Raw genomic sequence first — 17,606 nt, 5'->3', positions numbered from 1 at the left:
TGGTGCATGTCCCACCTTTTGTCAAACATTAACTTCCCTGGAGTAGTGGCGCAGGAACTAGCAGGGACTCACAAGTAGTCTTGCGTATGAACATCCAAGGAACTGAAATGTAAGTGTAGTCTGGCACATTATTACTTCCCATCTCGCTCTCGCCGCTCCTCGGCCTCGCGCAGCACGTTCACCCATCTCTGCAACCCACCCACACCACCCCTCCCAGGTCGCTACTTGCCCGTTACTAATTTGCCCCCATGGTGGCTTCTTCAAATGTATTTCGAACGCAGCATAAGTAAAAGAAGGCGCGCACACTCCATGTTTTCCCTGTTATCCTTTGGGGCGGGGAGGCATTCTTTTATAAAGCACACAGCCATTCAGCAGCTAGCTCCACCCCTAGGTATCAACGCGGAAGACCGACGCCATGGCCCCGGTGTCTCTGGTGCATGCGTGCTACAGCCTGTCCACACCCACAGAGCTAGCAGTAAAATAAGTATTGTACGGTTCGCAACAACGGTTTAGCTCACCTTCATCTTGTTGATAAAGCAGCCCTGAATAATTTCTGCAAAGGTTACACTGGCTCCTCGATGTTTCACTAGAAAGGTCAGCAAACATGTTTAAGTACGCTGACGCGTCTTTCTTTGGGGATGAGATGGACTAGGCAAGGATAGTGGAAAAGTATGGGGGCTTCCACCCGAGCCCTGTAGCAGGGGAGGCCTTAGGCATGTGCAAGCTGTGCACCTGCACAGTGCCACCAAATCCTAGGGGCCTCCACGCCAATATATATCCTTAATATAATAATCCTCTGAGGATGAATACATATTTGCGTAGTGGCCACATGCTGGGATTTGGAGGCCTCCGGCTCTGTTCCACTTCCAAACACCCTGACCCCGGCCCCCCCTCTTCACTGTCCTCTACGCCTTGGTTCCTCCTAGTTCCTGAGCTCTGGGGGCTCCGCCCCGCCAGAACCCCTCGTCCGGGGCCCCTACCTACGCTCCCTGCCCAGGGCCGCCATGAGCCTAGAGCCGCCCCTGCCTGTTGGCCAGGAGCCACTACGAGAACCCACAAAGAGCTGTTGATATGAGAGCAACTTGTACACAAAAAGTTCTCACACTCCCTCTGGTTGTGTCCACACCGACTCTCCGGGCCTGGCAGGTAGGTAGGTAGGTGCCCGTTTCTTGTAGTAATTCCTCCGGCGCTATTGTTTTCAGTTTCCTTTCTAATATTGTTTAAAAAGCAAATGCACGTGGCAATTCTCCCCTATTCTACTGACCCTCCTGTGTAATAGGGAGCCAGTTACCGTTGGAAGTGTCAAGAGGCGATGTTTTTTAATGTGGGCGCTATATGCAAAAAATAAACAAACACGCAAGGGAGGCTTACCTTCAGCCTTATGTAAATAAATAAAGCAGATGTGGTGACAACGACGTGCTTCCTAATGTACTGACACTTGAAGCTTTCATCAGCGCCTCCCAGCACCCATCGGAGCGCTAGTTGTAAATGGCTGCCGGTTTCCCAATTACAGTTAAAAACTTTCTTTGACAATCCTCACTTTACAATGTGTTCCAACTCTGCTGTCCTTGCAGCACCACTTGGCACCATAGAAGTCTGCAAAGCATTCGGATTAGTATGATCTGCATGGAAATGAACTTCTGTGCTCAGGAGTGTGTGCGCGGGGTGAGCAGGTTGCGTGTGGCAAATGGCATTCTTGCCAGCAGATACATATATCTCCCTTAAGAGAGCAGCTACGGGTCACCAAGTGCTATGCCTGGGGAGACAACTGCACACACGGATCTGACAAGGAAACACAGGCCTGCTTTTATTAATGGGACTTCTTTGCTACATAATGCATATATCATTCCGTAGATATAATGATGTGGTTTTCCAGAAAACAAATACATTTCTTGGGTCTGTGTCTCAGGTCAGACGAAGGGAAGGGAGAAGCTTTCTGTGGAGTATCCTGCACCAGTTTACAGCAATACGACGAGGATCGGGTGCCGCACAAAGTGCTATCTAAAATATGCACTACTATTATAAAGAGTGTTTTTGAAGGTCTTAGACGATGCACGACGTCGCTGCTATATTTTCAGATACACCCTTTTAATGCTCTGGGTGGTATCCAGCTGAGACCACTGGCCGATAATGGAGCAGTGGGCTCTTGTGTCCCCGTGCTAACACTGTGTTAGGTAGCACAGGGTGTCTGTACTCTGTTGTTTTAACCACAAGAATCAGTGGCACTATCAAGAATGAGTCAGCACTGAAAAGCTGGAGAGCATTTACGGTTTTATTAGAGGGACAAAGTGACACAGGCAGGTAACGCCTAGTTACTCCCGACTTCTGTCCACCCAAAAGTGACACAAATCAGGCTACATTTTTTATTTTCAGTTTTCTGTAGCACAAACTCGACTTGAAGGTATGGGAGCGCTTTAAATGAGCACCAGTTACATTACACAAGTTCACATTCATTTTTTGGTAGGCACATGAAGATTAAGGGGCATATTAGGATGGCGGACGGACCTGCATCCGTCTGCCACCCCCGAGGTGGAGGGAACGTCCGCAGGGGCTGCGGTGTTCCCTCCATGTAGATTAGGATGTGACCGCCACCCTGGTGGTCACATACCCTATGTTTAACATTGCGGCGGGTGCTGCTTAAAGCAGCGCCCGCCGCAAGGTTAAAAGTGCATGCTTTGCATATGCATGCACAAAGCGCATGCATTTGCATGCCGCTTTGTGCATGCATATGCAGGGGGCAGGGGGCTACCATAGGTACCCCCCATGTGCACCTCCCACCCCCCAACACCCTGGGGGCTCGCAACGAGCCCCCAAAAACGAAAGACCACATGCTTTTTCACGGCGGAAAAGCAGCCGCGGAAAAGCATGTCTTCTGCCCCATCCTAATATGGCTGGCGGTGTCTGATAGACACCGCCACCATATCAGAGCTTTTCCGCCGTGGTCGGAATGCGACCGCGGCGGAAAAGCGGCGGACGGTCTTCCTGACCCACCAGCCATCCTAATCTGGCGGTGGGTCTTTGGAGCCTCCGCAGCGGTGAATCCGCAGCCACCGCCGGCCCGGAGGATGCGGATTTACCGCGATCCTAATCGGCCCCTAAGTGATTTGCCCAGAATCACACAATGTATTGCTCTCTCTTCACTGTATCACACAATTATCTCTCCAACTTTAACAACCTACCTCTAAACACACACTCTCTCTCTCTCTCTCTTTCTCTCTCTCTAAATCTACCTTTCTCTAACTCTTTCACTCTCTCTCATTATCTCTCTTCACTCTACCTCTCATTTATATACACAAATAACTATATCTCGCTGTACCATTTCTCTCGCACTTTCTATCACTTTCTCACTCACACGCTCTTTCTCACATAAGTAAAAAAACATTTCCATTACAACAGCAAGAGCTCTAACTCTAAAAAGAATACGAAACCTATTGCATTGCAAATGCTTGTTTTCTTGTTTGGTGGGATTTTGAGGCCAGGTGCCAATCTGGAGCAGAGGTTTCTTTGTTGAATGTATTTGGTAACTTTGTTCCTGATGAAAAGCAGCCCTTCTCTATTTATTGCTTTGTGGGTGATGCAAAGCAGCTTGAATGTGGATCTTCAGGCAACCCGTAACAAATGTAAGGCCCTTAAGGGAGGAGAGATGTGGGCTAGTGGCTTTATATGTAAGAGTAGTCGGGTAGCAGAGTTCTAAATCTGTTGTAGTCGTTTCATAGTTAATAAAGATGATCCGTGGTGGAGGCCATTGGGTATTAGAACATTGGAATGTTGGGAGCTCCATTGCAGACAATGGAGTGCTCCCTGCTACTACGGGTCGGTAAAGGCCCGCAGAGCAACATTCCAATGTTCTACAAAGGCTTCTCAAATTTCGAGGGGATTTATATACCCTCGAGCTTCGAGAACCCTTTGTTTAATATGTTAGATCATTCTAATCTCTAGTGGCAGAATGTTCTAATAGCCTTATAGCCCTTCGTAGCAGGGCTATACCGGCTATTAAAGTCCCGCTGTTTCGTTAAAGTCCCTCGCCTTCGGCTCGGGCCTTTAACGATTCAGCGGGCCTTTAATAGCCGCTATAGCCTGCTACGGCGGGTTATAAGGCTATAATAGAACAGGCCTTCTGATATACAGTGACCAGTGGCAATAAAGTGAACAGGCTGTTTGTCCAAGGATCTCAACTGTGGAGCCAGGTGAGGCTCCGCTGCTAAAAATCTAATGCTTTGCCCAACTCTAAACGAGGTGGGCATACCATGAGGTTGGTGGCCGGAAGCAGGGCTCCTCATCAACTTAAATGGAGCAAATATTTTTCAGAATAGATATGTAATATTCAAGGTATCAGGGGTGCAAGGAATTACTGTACACGGAACAATAAATATAGCAATCTCCTCCTCCTTTACCTGTACATTTTTACAACAACAGTGATTTCTAAATCCCTGTTAGGATCTTATGTTTCCGCACCTGCAATTCCATACCGGGTTTGTACTCGGGAGCTTCAGGGGAATGTGTACTTCTTCCATATCCGGAGCACTGAGGGTCAGGAAGTCTCCTTTGCAGGACACAGAAATCAAAACAAGCTTTGGATCCTGTCGAGCAGTGACAGTGTTTCCATCTTCTTTAATCACAAGCCAATGCCTGAAATGGAAGAGAACAGACATAAATAGCATAAATGTTAGTCAGAGAGCTAAGAAACAGACTCCAAACATAATTGAACATGCACAGAACTAAGTGTACATGCCCTAATTCAATAAGCACATTTGCCAGCAGAAGAGACCATCTATATACAAGGGGGATGCCCCAAGAAGCACAGGAAAATTGGGGGGCGGGGGTTCATGGCTGGATATGTTTCAATGGCCGGACTGTTATATGCTTTTGTAATTGTGAGCCAAAGACGGGGGAAATATTAATGTTGATTGCTATGTGTTTGCTGTAACAAAAGTGTAATAGCCAATAATATCAGAGTGCAGCTGTTTTGTTTTCTGGTTGGCAAAAATGATGGAGTGTTTTGATAACAAGAAACCTAATAAACAAAATTTAAAAGTGCAGAATGTATACTGCACATGGAGCACACACTTTGGAGGGCATAGTGGTCCATTTACTATGTGACCAAAAATGTAATAAGTGCTAGGCAGACAAATGATGGACGGAACGCTAAATAAATCATACATTCACCCCCAGTCAAAAGATATGGGTTAAATCCTCCATCGTTCTTTTGCTCTCCGTGCCACCCATGTTTAGACCCAGCCATATGCAAATCAATCTTGACCCTGTGCCTCATGGGAATAGTCCAGACCGAACTGCCAGGCCAAGTCCTCCATGGACCGGAATCAATCATTCTGGAACCGGGTTCTGGGTATTACCCTTCATCAGCCAGGCTAGCTTGAATCCGGTGGCACATTAAGCAAGGGACCCACATCTAGGCATCCCACTTAGGGTGAAAAGTGCAAAGCAAACAAATGATGGATGGGCTGCGGTGGCATAGTGAGCAAAAGAATGATGAATTTAACCCAGATCTATTGACTGGGGCTGAATGTTTGGATTTGTTCTGCAATCCGTCTATCAATTGTGTGTCTTTTGCTTTCTCGCCCTAAGTGCGCCAGGTATGCCCAGACGTGGGTCCAGGGCTCACTGTGCCACTGGATTCAAGCAAACCTGGCTGATGAGAGGTGAAACCCCGAAACCAGTCCTAGGATGCTTGTTTACAGTCCATGGAGGACCTGGCTTGGCAGTTCGTGCTAACTGTTCCCATGAGACACAGGATCAAGACTGATTTGCATATGGCCAGGTCAAAATTGGGCTGGCATAGTAAGCAAAAGAATGATGGATTTACCCAGATCTCTTGACTGGAGGTGAATGTTTGGATTTGTTCTGCATTCCGTCCATCAATTGTGTGACTTTTGACAAAATGAAATAAAGCATCTGCGTTTGCACTGCACCTCCTTGAGAGTATCATATTGAATTAGTGACTGATAAGACAGGCAATTGGAGAGGACGGATAACACGTTTTGTTGCTACATTTGCAGCATTGTTTCTTTTTACGTGGTCTAAGTGATGGGCAGGGAGAAAAACACATAATGCTGTCTACCCTAAACAGGCCAGGCAGTGTTTCGGGCTTCCTCATTTGAACCTCCATTCCATCTGGCCACCAGAGGAATGTATTAGCAGATCAAGTAAATATTACAGACCCCAATTGGAGAGGGTAAACCAAGAGTTTGGCAGATAAGGTACTCCAATACCATTGCAATGGAGTATCCTCTCCACCAAACTTTAAATCGAGCCCTTAGTCTGCAGTCTGATGGTGTACTCACTGCAGGGTGGTGAAAACCACCAGAAATGGTGAACTTGTCTCCATGACAAGTGGAGCTCCTGGCCAAAATGGCTTTGCAACTGATACAGCAGGTTTGGAGATGGACTGTGACATCACAAGTGGAGCCAATAGAGATCAATCAGGATGGGGGGTGATGTGATCACATTTCTTGAGGTGCTGGATGAGACATTCTTTGCATGTAGGATGTGCTTAAGGGGTGCCAGGGTGAAATCAGGGGGGCATGGAGTGGGACACTACCACCATCCAAATGCAAGAGTACAAGAGTTAGAATGCATTTGAAGTTGAAGATATTTACTGGCAGAAATTCTTTCACTTTCTTTATAAGAGAGAGCTGGTACCACGCAGCCTTCGTTTTGTGTGCCTTGAGGGTGAGGCTGAAGTCAAGTGGGAATCCGAGAGACCTGGCATTTTTTGAAAGTTGGTGATAAAGGAGTCAATTTTCATTTCATTAAGCCAGGATTGAATTGTTTGTTGTTCTAAACAAATACCAGGAATTCTGCCTTTGCTGGACTGAGCTTCAGTAGCTGCTGACATCCAAGTCTGTATGATGTTCAGGCAGTGTTTGAGACCTTGGATGTCTGAAGCAGAGGAGACTTTCAAGTAGAGTTGTATATCATCAGCATATTGGTGTATCTTGATGCTGTTATCTTGAGTAGCGCATCAAGCTGCTTCATGAACAGCTTGAAGACAGTTTGGAACTGTGGTGGACTCAGCAATTGGCAGGAGTCTTTTGGGACCTGGAGTTGCCCATGTGAACAAACTGGTGTCAGTTACAAAGGTAGGAGGAGAAATAGTGACGGATGTTGCCAGTGAATTCCATTCAAGACTTTAGGGTGCATATGAGGGTGGGATGGACAACTGTGTCAAAGGCAGCTTAGAAAGCCAGCAATATCAGGAAGCAGGGGTCATCTTCAGCTGTGGTCAGGAGAGAATCGACTGCAAAGTATAAGGTAGCAGTCTCCGTGCTGCAGCGTGATCTGAAGCCAGAGTGCTAATCGTGCAGAAGATGGTTAGCATTAATATGATTTTGGAGTTGAAGACTGCTTTTGATCTTACCGATAAATGGTAAGGGAGTATTGGGCCTCCGGTTTGCCAGGTCATCAGGGTCTAGGTTATTTTTCTTTAGGAGAAGGAGTATCTAGTCTACTTGAAGATTTTCTGGAAAGATACCTCGAATGAGAGAGGCCTTGGCAATGGTGGTAAGTGAGAGAAAGCATCCCCAAAGAGAGCTTTGATGAAGGAGGAGGGTAAGACATCTTCTTTACAAGAAGTGACTCTGAGGAAGCGTAGTATGTCAGTGAGATCTGCAAGAAGTAGGAATTTGAAGGATGACCATTGTGGGATTCTACAGGATGAGGTTGGAGTAACAGATAAAGTAGGCTTGGTGTTGTTGATGTGCTGTCGGATTTTCTATATTTTCACTGAAAAGAGGTTGATAGTATTGCACTTGTGTGGCATGACGTCGATACAGTACTCGGTTGTCTTAAAAAGAGTGTTGCTTCAGTTGGTGTTGGCACAGTACTTTGCTTTGGCTGTTGTGATGAGCTGCTTGCCTCAGTTGGTGTTGGCACAGTACTTTGCTTTGGCTGTTGTGATGAGCTGCTTGCCTTTTGCTCAGAGGGATTTCAGTCTCATGAAGTCTTCGTGGTTCTGATTTATTTCCCATTTTCTTCTTTCCGTCTGCAGATTAATTGTTTAATGTCACCATGATCATTATAGTACCAGGGTGCTGAAGGCTTTGGCTTGCACTTGTGTGTTTTAATTGGGACATGAATGTTCACACCGTTTTACAATAAAGTGTTGACGTTTTCTAGAAGGGTATTGGCATCAGGCTTCCATTACTAGGCTGAAAGAGGAGTTCAAACATTAAATGTCTATGGTGAAGTCTTGGTCTGTCGAATCCACGGGTATTGGTGGCTTGCAAGAACTGTTGTGATGATGTTGAGAAAACAAGGTTGAGGATGTGACCTATGGAATGTGTTGGTTATGTCACAACCAACACGCTGTAGTGCGTTGAGATTGAGGTTGGGGGTCTCTTTTTTTTTTAAGCTTGTTTTGTGTGGAAGGTTGGAGTTACCCAAAAGGGTGGTGTGGGTATGTCGGATGGAAAAAGTGGAAATCTAGAAATTCAATAAGAATGTCCTTGTGAACGGGAGGCCTGTAACTGAGATGAAAGATGGAGGTCTGAGCTACAGAGTGTGGAATATAGCATGTCAGCAACTTAACAGACTTGAGTGTTACTTGCTTGCCTAGAGTGCAGGATTAGGGCCTCCTCCCTTCTTATGTGTCTGATCCACACGATGGATGCTGTAGCCTGTGGGAAGGAGGATGTCGAGAATGTGTGAGGATGTGGGGGAGTACTATAATTCTGTGATGAAGAGGGTGTCAAGCTTGTGAAAGGTGTTGAGATCTACTATGTCTGTTACGTGGAGAACTGCGGAATGGGTGTTTATAGAGTGCATGGCTATCCCTTAGGTTATCTGGTGCAAGACAGAACAGACCATAAGGATAGACAAATCAGCAGAGCTGGGAAACACAGAAAAAGAAATGTGCTGATATTTATGCAAAAAAAGCGAATTGGTGGATTCAAATCACAAAGAAATTAGGATAATATTTCCAACTCTTTAAGGAAAGGAGGGAGAAGGGCCCCCTCCCATAAAAACCTTGTGGATCTTGAGAACATGAAGTGGAATTATACATGAAGTATGAAGAGTTGAAAAGTGGATGGTTTAGAACAGATCTGAGAACAAATATATGGAGTCCAAACTATAGAGAGTCCTTTGGGAAAATCAATGGGCCTTGAAAAAGCAACACATTTTATCAAGAAGTTGCATTAAATTGCTACGAATATTAGAATGGTGTGGTAATTTGAGAAGAAGCCAGTTGAAAGAATTCTAACTTAACTGCAATTGGTGGACAAAGTATTTAGGAAGACAAATGTCCAAATAATTAGCATAATCCAGCTTAGTGGTGGTGATCTGCAAGGAGAGGATACATTTTCAAGAGGAAGAAAAAAAAAACAATCGGAACATACTTTGCTAATCAAAACTACGAAAGGGAGGTTAAAGGACAAAATAGACTCTGAGTTTTTTGGGGTAGGAATAAGAGAGATCCTGACCAGTCAGAGTTCCTGATATCAGAAGATCCATAAAAAAAATCATAATTTGCATTTTGTCCATATTAAGCCTTTACTGCAAATTAAGGTAATAGTAAATTAGTTAATCCCCCCACCCCCCCAAAAACAGAATAATTTACCAGCAATATACTTGTGGTTTCTTATATGTTCTTTTGTGTGCCTCTTGGCTTATCTGACTTTGCAAATAGAGATATTTTAATTACAAAAATTGCATTTTATCAGGGTGCAATAAATCTTACTAGAATTATCAAGGCTCGGTTATAAAGGTTTTCAGTAAATCCCTCACGATAGGTTGTTGTTTAAAATAAATATTGACAGGAATTCAAAACATATTGTTCTAATATAAGCAAATATTTGAAAAGGCCCTCGATATGGAGTAAAAGTGAATGCAGAAATGCCATGGCGTGTCATTTGCATCAAACCTTATCAGGTGTTTTATATTTTCCAATACAGATTGCTCTAGGTGGTGTTGTGTGATTATGTGTGGTAGGATCCTTGTGATCCTCGGCAGACTCCTTACACAGTTACATAACCAGTTGGAAGGTATCTGGTCAATAAAGATTATGACGTACTGCATTCAGCTAACGTTTGCATGCCGAAGAATAAAGATGTGTGTTACAGAGCTCCAAGAGTGTCGTGGTCATTTGTGTGCTCCAGAGCTGGGGTGGGCGCGACAATTGGTGATGAGTAGAAGATACGTGCCCTGAAGAAACAAAACTGCTTTCCCTGAGAGTTTGCCACAGTCCAACAAACTGCTTATGAACGTGCACCCCAAGAAACAGTCTTCCGTTGGCATATGTGGAGTCAAAGCGCCACTATAACTCTTACAAGGCCGTCGAAGAAGGTGAAGGTCCTACAAAGGAGCACAGTCAGAAAGCCCGCCAGAAGTCTACTGGTAAAGCTAAAAGAAGAGATACTGCCCCACAACGAAACAGAGAGCCATCATCCATACACAGCAGAAACGCTTAAGGCAGCGACAATCAGGTACAAGAAACAAAAGTCTACTCACCAGTGGAAAACAAGCAAAGCGCCTTACAACCTCAAAATCCAGCGAGCCTCTATGCAATCACAGGGGTTTTGTTTATGAAGCTGCCGGTCCCTGCAGAAATGGCCTAGAAGGCTGGTGGTGGCAGTAAGCACAAAATAAATTGAAGTTCTCCAATGGCTGCAGAAAGGAGCAACAAATATGGCTCAGCCACATTCATCTGAAACCTCCACCACCATTTGACACCACCAAAAAGCAGAATATTGGCGGTAGTCAGACTGCTTGGATCAAAGCTTTAGATTACTTCACTGATGCTCTAAAAGAAGCAGATAATGAAAAGATATCAATAGTTAAAGAATCCAGCAGGTGATGGAGTGAAAGGAGTGCTAAAGATTACCACAAGTCGATTAAATATCGTACCATCAAATCAAAGAAACACTGGGAGCCAAAATTAAATTTGATGCTGAATGTCAGCAATTTCAGGTACACTTTCAACCAGGCAAGACACAACCTGGTAAAAAGACTGATGAGTTTGTCGAAAGACTTGATACCCTCAAGCACTGCAAGTTCAGTGAATTCAATGACGAAGAAGCCATATGTCTCAGAGTCATCGGTGGTTGCCTCTCTGATTCGTTCAGAGACACTCTATCTAAAAAAGGTACTCATGGCTGCAAGAGCTGAGGCACTTGCAGATCGACAGGCTGCTGATATGGAAGCTGGACAGATATGCAAGGGCTGGGGGAAGAAAACCATTTAAAAAAGGAGTACAAAGCAAAAGAAAAACCAAGCGTGTCACGACACGAAGAGAAAATGGGCGCCAGAAAGTTCCAGAAGCATTCTAGCCATGCCCACAAGGCCAAACTGTAACATCAATTGAGGCAAGTAGAGACCAAACAAAGCAGATAGTTATCAAATGTATCTTCCAAAGGCTCTTTAACATCATCATCAAATGAAAGTAAAGAAGATGGATGTGGAATGGCGATGTGCACCACAGAACGACATGCACAAGTAGGATTGGCTGCTTGCAAGGAAGAACACAAGTCAGAGAGAGATCGTCATGTGAAGCAACCAAACTCATTTAAACAGTAGCCCAAGATCACGCTAAAGGTGAATGGCTGCCCTATAACTATTATTATAATCAGTGGTGCATCAAGCAATATCATTACAGCAGACAAATATAACAAACTTTCTCGAATACCACGTCTAAAGATGTTGTCGGCTGCAGTAATCTTTCAGGATGTCCTTCATCGAGTAATTCCACCCGTCACACATGCTTTTAACTACAGTGATGTTATACTAGTGTTTGAGGCCACTCAAAAGGAGCATGACAAAAATTGTACACAAATATGCCATCTGCTTGCTGATTCAGATTTCACTTTAAATGCAGAAAAGTGTGAGTTTCACAAAACTAAACTCAAAGTGCTTATTTTCTCTGAATGATGAAGGACTCCTGACCCTAAAAATGTACAAGCATTGTCATCCACTTGTTCTCCTCAGGATGTGACCATGCTGTGATCCTTCTTAGACATGGCCAGCTAATGCTCCAGAAACATTTGTGACTTTGCTACAGTGAGTTGGCAAAGGAAAATATTCCATTCCACTGGTCCCCTGAATGTGACCAAAGTTTCAAGAAAATCAAAAATGCAATTGAAAATGCAACTGAAATGGCCTATTTTGATAAACAATTTTATTGGTTTTATAAACAAAGACCAGTATATGATCAAACATAGTACACCACAGCTTTCATGTGACAATTCCAATAAACATAAGGCGGTGAGTAGCATACGGACCTATGGCGCTCCGCTCAATAAACACGAGTCCAAGGAAGACATATTCAGTCTATCTGCCCCAGCCATTTGCCCCAAACCTTCAGGTATTTAGCTAGACATCCTCTGGCTTCGAACAGTGGTTTCTCATGCGCAGCGCACCAGTCCACCCCTCTACGCCATTTCGCTACACTCAGGGGTAACTGATTTATCCAGCTAGCAGCAATATCACGTTTGGCTACCATTGTGGCAGTGGTGAGGAATCGTTTGTTGGCTTGGAAGTCGCCAAGCCCATCCATGATATCTAGGAGTGTATTTAGGAGATTATGTGGCACTTCCCAGCCCAGGACCTCCGTGAGTTCCTTCTCTATGGAGTCCCAATAGAACGCAATGACAGGAAATGCCTAAACCATGTGGAAGAAGTCGGCCTGGTCATGGTCGCAGCGCGTGCAAGAGGCATCTGCCCTCATACCTGCACTAAAAAGGCATTTGGGTGTTAGGTAGGCAGCATGTAAATAGTATATTTGAACTAGGCAGAGCAGGGCGGAGATGGTGACTGTCTTGGGTGCCATAAAGGCGTCTCTCCAGACTTCTTCTTCAAGGGACCCCACCCATTGCTCCCATAAGTTTCTCAATCGGGGTAATGTGTTCGGTGTGTTGTTGGTGAGAGAGCGAAAGATACCAGAGACACCCCCTCGCCCCAGGTTGCCTGTCATAATTTGCTCCTCCAGAGGACTGTATTCTGGAATGGATGTGCCTTGAGGCATGTGGATGTAAAGGGTGTGGCGTAGCTGCAGGTATCTATAGAATTGCTAGGGGTGTAGGGAATAGAGAGTTTGTAAGTCTTGAAAGGTGCGCATATGGTCACCCACCCAGACACCCCAAGCTGTGAGATACCAATGAGGTCCCACGGCCTGAATTCCTTCATGCCACTGACCTCTTGTAGCCAAGTCCCCGACCAGAGTGGTGTATGTTGAGTCAGTTTATTTATCCATTGGGTGTGTCGTAGGGAGGTGCGCCAGGCCAGGAGAACGGCTTGGGTCACCGTTGGCATTGTCTTCGGGATAGGTCCATCATACATCATCGCCTGGATCCTGGGTATACCTAGGTCACCCAGTTCCAGCCTAAATGCCGAATTCAACCAACCTCCATTGAACCAAGCATGGATTGTGAGAAGGCGAGTCGCCAGATAATATAAATATAAATTGGTCATGCCCATCGAAGGGCGGAACCCGGCACAGGGATAGGACCAGGCGGGGCTCCGTCCGCTCCATAAAAATGCAGTGGTTAGACCATCAAGCTCCCTAAACCAGAATCATGGGAATTGAAATGGGGTGTTTTGGAGCATGTAGAGGAATTTGGGGAGTATCATAATTTTAAAGAGAGCTATTCCATCAGTGGAGTAAAATTAAGTGACTAGGCAAGATCAGGTAATAGGGCCACCCAAATATTTAAATTACTTCCTTCTGATGGGGTATCATGGACTGCCATTCGAAACAGTCGCTGGACAGGTTGAAGGGGACCAGATGGATTTACTAGAGTTTAGCTTCATACCAGAGACCAGCCCGAAGAGGTGCTGGGCACGGAGGCAGCGAGGGCCAGATTGGGCCAGCTCGGCCAAGAAGATCACAACATCATCTGCATATAGCGCGATGTTGTCCTCCGTGGAGTTAGGCCATGTCCAACCTTGAATATGAGTGTCAGAGCACAAGAGGCATGCCATGAGCTCCATTAACAGGGCAAAGAAGAGGAGCGGCGAGAGGGGACAGCCCTGTCTTGTGCCCTGTTCAATACAGAAGGATTCTGAAAGAGCTCCATTGACTAGGACTTGTCCGTGTGGTTGAGAGTAGAGCATCTTAACCAGATTGCGGAAGTGCTAGCCCAGGCCTGCCTCAACCAGAACGTCCTCTAAGTATTGCCAGTCTACCAAATCAAATGCCTTTTCAAAGTCAATAAGGAGACGTGCTAAGTAAGGGGTTATTGTGTGGCGGTGCGCTCAGGCAACGTGGAGGCACCTGAGACAATGTCTAGTACCCCGGGATGGCATAAAGCCACATTGGTCGGGTGGACCAAGTTGGAGAGGTAAGGGTTCAGATGGTGGGTTAGAATCAAGGCAAAGATTTTTACCTCCATGTTTATGAAGGAAATTGGCCGATAATCAGTGCATTGTACTGAAGGGGGTTGTGTTTTGGGGATTACCACAATAGTGGCGGCATCTGTCTCCAGTAGAAAGGAGCCCCTCTCGACCGCTTCAGCATAGGTGCCCAACACGTGTGGAACCAGAGTCTCCTGAAAGGCGGCGTAGTATTCTTGAGGGAAACCATCGGGCCTGGGTTTTTACCTGGAGCAGAGCGTGCTATGGTCTCATTGATTTCTTCCCGGGTAATGGGCCGATCTAAGTCTAGGGCCTCAGTTTGGGGGAGTTGGAGGTTTGTTTAATCGATCAAGGTGGAGAGAGAAAGCTCGGGTTGCTGCCTTGAATAGTTTGAAATAGTAGGCAGCGAAGGTCTGGGTTATCGCCGAGGGTACATTATACGTGGCGCCTTCTGGATCTCTTATCTCCGGGATGATATGGTTGGCCATTGGATAGGTGGCCAAACGATGCAGCAGTTTCCCGTTTTTATCGCCCCACCCGTATACTCTGACTACAGAGGATCTCAAAAGTGTTTTGGCAGCCTCCAAGGAGATGTGATTGATTTCTTCAGAGCATGAGTTGTTTCTCACTTGTGTCATCTTGTTGGGTGGAAGTCTGACCTTCAAGGAGGGTTGCTTGGCCCTCCAGTTGAGTGATCCGAGCATCTTGGGACAAACGTTTGAGCTTGAGTAGCCTTTGGCGAAGCCGCGAATAATGACTTTACCTGCTTCCCACAGAGTATTCGGGGAGGAAACCGATTCACAATTAGTAAGAAAGTATTGTTGGAGTGCCGTCCCCACCACCTTTTTAAGATTTTATCCTGGAGGAACCACACATTAAACCTCCAGATCGGACAAAGTGTGTCGGGTGGGGCCCCCACCCTCAGGAGGATAGCTGAGTGATTAGATATGCCCCCTGGGAAGGATAGAGACGTGTCTAACTTTCTGACAGTCAAGCGCAGGCATACAAATATGATCAATGCGTGCGTGCGTGCATGTGATGCGCCGCTGATGTGTGAGTGTATTGCCTGGTTTGGGGGTGCCAAACTCTCCAGGTGTCGCATATCACTAGTGTGCTTGCCCAGTTGGTGAGAAGTCATGCATGAGTGGCTCTCGTGTTAGGTTGTGGACTCATGCTGTCAAGGTTTAGGCACATAACTGCATTGAAATCTCTGGCAATGATCGTCAACCAGGCGAGCAGCGAAGCAATAAGGTCTGTGGTGCGTGTAAGGGTTGAGGTGAGCATTGACGGAGGGGAGTATATCTAGAGAAGGTTGAGGGCAACGCCTCCCACAGATCCACTAAGGGCAATGAAGCATCCTTGGGGGTCGTTAGTGACTGTCAATCGACGTAAAGGGAAGGCTGCAGCGCATAAGGATTGCTACACCCCGGGAGCCTTGGGTGAACCCAGAATGCCAGGCTCTATTGTAGCCATAGCATGCTAAAAAGGGACAGCTGTGTTTCCTGAAGTAAAAATATGTCTGCAGCTTGGTGCTGGGCATAGCGCAGGACCGCTGTTCGTTTGACCTTGTCCAATAATCCATTGACATTCCACAACAGCATGTGGAGAGAGTCCCCACCATTATATTTACTTGTCATGGTGGATATTAATACAGATGGGGGTCCACGCGGCAAGAGCAGATGTAGAGCTACCTATTTTGCAAGCAGATTGCGAGAGAGTGAGCACCGTTGTGGGCCGTGCGCTAGAGCTGAAGGTGATTTGTTGCAGAAGGCAGGTGCGGGTGTGAAGAACAGAACGTAGGAACTGAAACATGGGACAACGGTCCCTCCCCTTAACCCCAACCCATCCCCCCACCCTATACTTCGGGAACAGAAGCATCTGTCACCCCAAGTCAACTAGAGGAAAAGAACCAAACTAAAACGCTTGGGTACAGGTTTGCGTGGAGGACCCCTCCTGCGTAAGGATAATTAATGCTGCATTATGAAAGAAAACAAACCAAAACAAAACAACACAATACATTACGGTGAAAGACATCGTCTACAAAGGCCTCCACTGCAGAGCATCTCTGAATGGCCTAGAAGCAGCACAGGCCCTTACTCCAAGAGTGCTGGGCTGCCAGAGAGGTCCGACTCAGCCAAGGTCAACTGTAGATCCCCGGAAGGGGTATCTTTGGGTTCCGAACAAGCCTTAGAGTCTGATCTTTGAAGGGAACGGGAGTCTCCTTCTAGGGCCGGGACACCTTGGTGTTCTTTGGGGCTCACAGGCGAGTCCGATCAGGCTCGATGCGCGCTTTGCCCCTTGCGAGAGCGTGCGCATCTCCCCCTTGGCTTGAGCGACTGTCCAGTGGTGTTACCGTCCCAGGGTCCATAGCATGAGGTTGAGGCATTCACTCTAAGTGGACGTTCTTCCGTCAACCAAGTCCAGGCTGCCTCTGGGGAAATCAAAGAAAAGGGATTTGTTCTGGAACATCACTCGGAGGCAAGCCGGCAAGAGCAGTCGATACAGGACATCCAGGGCATGCAATTTCTGTTTCACTTCAGTGAAAGATCTTCTTTGGGCTTGGACTTCTCACGTGTAGTCCGGGAAGTTCAATATTGGTTGACCTTGATACAAAAGAGATTTACGGTTGTGTGCCTCACTGAGGATAAGGTCTCTATCTTTAAACTTAAGGATCCTGGTAATGATTGGTCTATGTGGCGCTCCAGGCGGGGGTTTCAGAGCAAGGAAGCGGTGAGCGCACTCCACCTCAAACAGAGAGAGAGCCCTCAGGCATCCAGGGCCGCAGCCACTGTTCTATGAAACTACTCATAGGACCTTGTAGAAAGCCCTCCGGAAATCCCACCAGGCAGAGATTGTTGCACCAAGAGCGATTTTCAGCAACTTCTGGTCTTCTGTGCAGCTCTTTGGTGTGGGATTGTAACCGTATGACTTGCTCCTTCAGTTGGTTGACAACATCTCCAACTTTGGAGATGCGGAATTCCGTCTCTGTAATCCATGCTGTTGCGTTGCGGAGGTCTTACAGAAGGAGAGCAATATCCACCCGAACTGCATCAATTTTATTCTCGACCGAGGTCTGAGAGGCGTTAATTGCCTGTAGTATCATGCTGAGCTCCGTTGTCGTGGAGAATGATTTTTCTGCAGGTCCAGATGCCCCTTCGGGATCAGTAGTCGTGTACTGGTCAATTTTGGTTTGTGTGGGGGGCGGTTTGGGGCCTCGGTCTTTCCCCATGTTGGGGGGGGTGCGGGCCGCCCGATGTGCCTCAGTGGAAAGACAGTGCCCCAGTGATCTGCTCCAGGTGGAG

At 46.4% G+C, this 17,606-nt stretch overlaps 1 pseudogene across 1 annotated transcript in view; it reads right to left on the bottom strand.

Moving 5' to 3' along the window:
• LOC144763840 (mitochondrial amidoxime-reducing component 1-like) overlaps positions 1–17,606 on the bottom strand; it is a 234,068-nt pseudogene that overhangs the window by 161,669 nt on the left and 54,793 nt on the right. Inside the window, exon 2 of the transcript XR_013596265.1 lies at positions 4,456–4,629. The product of XR_013596265.1 is annotated as a mitochondrial amidoxime-reducing component 1-like (transcript). The remainder of the gene's footprint in view (positions 1–4,455; positions 4,630–17,606) is intronic.

The sequence above is a fragment of the Lissotriton helveticus genome, chromosome 6 (genome assembly GCF_964261635.1).
Source record: "Lissotriton helveticus chromosome 6, aLisHel1.1, whole genome shotgun sequence".
In the NCBI taxonomy this organism is placed as follows: Eukaryota; Metazoa; Chordata; class Amphibia; order Caudata; family Salamandridae; genus Lissotriton; species Lissotriton helveticus.
This window is presented reverse-complemented; position numbering and strand designations above follow the sequence as displayed.